The following is a 3,357-nucleotide window of genomic DNA, read 5'->3' on the forward strand; positions in this document are numbered from 1 at the left end:
GGTCTCGAACTCCTGAGCTCAAACAATCCACCCGCCTCGGCCTCCCAGGGTGCTAGGATTACAGGCGTGAGCCACCGCGCCCGGCTGACATTGACATTTTTGAAGAGCCCAGGCCAACCAGTCTGCCAACAATCCCTAACTCAGATTTATCTGAGTGTTTCCTTCGTATTAGATTCAGGTTATGCCCATTTTCCAGAACTGTCACAGAGAGGACCTTGTGCGCCTCTTGGGGCATCTGATGCCGGCAAAGTTTACTTGTCTGGTTAAGGTAGAGTCCACCAGGTTTAACCCCTACAAAGATACCTTTCCCTCTTCCCTCGTTTCCATATGTGGTCTGTGCTGTGAGACCGCGAGACGGTGTGAGTGCCACGTTCCCAAGTCTTTCCTCCCAAGGTTTTAGTCTCCATTAATGGCCCCTGCCTCAGTTTACCCAGGTAATTCTAACATGTGGCTGAGTCATGAATTTTGCATCTAGATATCAAATGCCTGCCTCCTCCTCCGTCCTTCCCCTTTCTGGCCAAGAGTGTTAGGACCTCTCTCAGTGGGTCCCATCTGTGGCCTCTTCTTACCTCTCCTGTGTAAGAATCCTCAAAGGCCCCCACTGATTTGATGGCAACAAGGTCCCAAAGAGATGCCTGATTTGTAGTGGCTCACTTTTTACATAGAAAATGTAAGGATGAGGGCCTCACACTTATTTAAGCTAAAAGTATCATCCCTATTTTTGTGGGAGGGAAAATGAGGTTCTCTGAGGGGACATGACTTAATGGAGCAAGTACAGGAGACTCAGGCCCCCAAGCTGAAATCCTTTGGTTCAGTGACCTGGAAAGTCACCCAGAATACAGTCACGACCTGCACTGTTACAATGGCACTTAGATGGCTATAGACATTTGGCTGGCATAGCACTTAAAAATTTATTCAATCCATTCATTCTACAAATATTTATTGAGCACTTACTATGTGCTAGTCACTCTATGCTAGGCACTGTTCTGGTAGCTGGGGATACTGCAGTGAATAAAACAGACTAAAATGCCTACCTCTGTGGAGCTTGTATACTAGAGAGAGACAGACAAGAAATACGATAAAGCAATATAACATACATGTGTGTTTGGGGACGCCCAAGACCACTTTTAGGTTCAAAGTGTCAACGGAAAAAAAGACCAAACTCTGTAAAATAATTTTAAAGAGATTTACTCTGAGCCAAATTTGAGGACCATGACCCGGAGCCACGCCCAAGAGGTCTTGAGCAGTGGACTCGCTGAGGTTGGGTTACAGTTTGGTTTTACACATTTCAGAGAGACAGAGGTTACAGGTAAAGTCATAAATCAATACATGGGAGGCATACATTGGTTTGGCCCAAAAAGACAGGACATGTCAAAGTGGGGGCTTACAAATTGTAGTCAGATTTAGGGATTTAGTTGACCATTGTTTCAAAGAGTTAGGTTTTGTCCAAAAGACCAGGAATCAGATGAAAGGAATGTTTGAGGGTCTTTTATCTATTACATGATGTTATACCAGAATCTGGTTGGGAAGTCAACAATGTCATGAAAAACCTGTTTACTGAGATTTTATCATTTGTAGGCGTGACCCATCTGGCCTCCTTAGGAAGGAATTTTGAGCAAAAGAAAAAGATCAGAGTTTAGTCTTCAATACCCTTAGGCCTGTTAATGGGTTACAAAGGATGTCCCCAAGAAGGGAGGGGGGCATGATGAGGCATGTCTGACCTTCCTCCTGGCAGGCAATTTAGTTTTAGGATATTCCTTTGGCCACGAGGGGGTCCATTTAGTCAGCCGGTGGGGGGTGAGCCTTAAAATTTTATTTTAGTTCACAAAAGATTTGCTAGGAAAACACAGAACTCAGCAAACCTGTTATACTCAGTTACAGTTTAGTACAATGAAAGGACACAAATTAAAATCAGCAAAGGAAAAAGTGCATAGGGAGAAGTCCAGGAGAGACCAGGTGTGAGCTTCCAGTTGTCCTCTCCCAGGGGAGTCATGTGGACAGAGCTTAATTCTCCCAGCAATGGAGTGTGACAATATGCGCAGAGTATTGCCAACCAGGGAAGCTCACCTGAGCCTTAGTGTCCAGGGTTCTTACTGGGGGTCAGTCACGTAGGCAGAGCTGACTTTAATTACTCAGTCTCCAGCCCCTCCAGAGGTCAAGCTGCTACTGCATGGCCCAAGGATCCCACCATAAATCATACTGCTAGAATAGACTGTTTGGTGTGGCCCAAGGCTCCCAGGTAAACCAAGACACTCTTAAGAGGCAGGATATTCCAAGGACCTAGACATTACTTTCTAGGAACCAGGCAAGAGCCAAACGTTTTTGGAATGTGCAGGGTTTGGACAACCCAGATCTGCTCAGTTAATCTGCACAATTTAATATGTCAAATGGGGGAAATGCTACGGAGAAAAATTAAGCAGGGACCAGGGGCTAGGGAATACTGGGAGTAGGGATGTGGGTTACAGCTTAAAGTAGGGCAGCCAAGAAAGATGTCGCTGAAAAGGCAGCAACATGAAGGGAAGAGGGAGGAAGCCATGAGGGCGTCTGGGAGTGGAAGGTTGAAGGCAGAAAGACGAGCTAGCACAGTCCCTGAGATGGGATGATGTTTGGCATATTCACAGGACATCAAGACCAGGAAGGCTAGAGTGGAGTGAGAGGGAGAGATTATTTCCATGAAAGATGAAGTCCTAGCATTAAGAGCGAAGGGATGGATATTTTGAATATTGAGCAGACAGGATTTGGTGTCAAGCATGCTGACAGATTGCATGTGAGATATGAGAAAAAGAAAGGGGTCAAAGATAGCACCAAGGATTTTGACCCAAGAAAATAAAATCGTGGCATTTACCAGGATGAAATAGACTGGGGGATTGGGAGTTGGTTTGGAGGAGACTACCAAGGGTTTGGTTTGGGACTTAATGAGTTGGAGATGCCTGCAAGACATCCAAGTGGAGATCTTGAGTTGATAGTTGGATATACGAATCCGGACATCAGTGAGTGGTCTAGGCTAGCGATATAAATGTGGGAGGCATCAGTGTATACAACAGCACTATCCAATAGAAATAGGATGTGAGCCACAGGTAGGAGCCACCTCGTTTAACATTTTCTAGTAGCCACAGTTTTTTAAAAAGAGGTAAACGGAAACAGGTGAAATTAATAATATATCTTATTAACACAACATCTAAAATATTACCATTTCAATGTGCAATTGACATAAAAATTAAGACAATTTATAGTTTTTTGTACTATGTCCTTGAAATCCTGTGTACAGTTTATACTACAGCACACCTCAATTCAGACTAGCCCATTTCAAGTGTTCCATGTGTGGCTAGTGGCTACCATATCAGACAGGGCAAGTCT

The 3,357-nt window shown here is 44.6% G+C and overlaps 1 protein-coding gene across 1 annotated transcript in view; it reads left to right on the forward strand.

The window, feature by feature from the left end:
* The window catches only part of IZUMO2 (IZUMO family member 2), an 18,290-nt gene that overhangs the window by 9,094 nt on the left and 5,839 nt on the right, over window positions 1-3,357 (forward strand). The window lies entirely within an intron of this gene.

The sequence above is a fragment of the Propithecus coquereli genome, unplaced genomic scaffold (genome assembly GCF_000956105.1).
Source record: "Propithecus coquereli isolate 6110/MARCELLA unplaced genomic scaffold, Pcoq_1.0 Scaffold193, whole genome shotgun sequence".
NCBI lineage: Eukaryota > Metazoa > Chordata > Mammalia > Primates > Indriidae > Propithecus > Propithecus coquereli.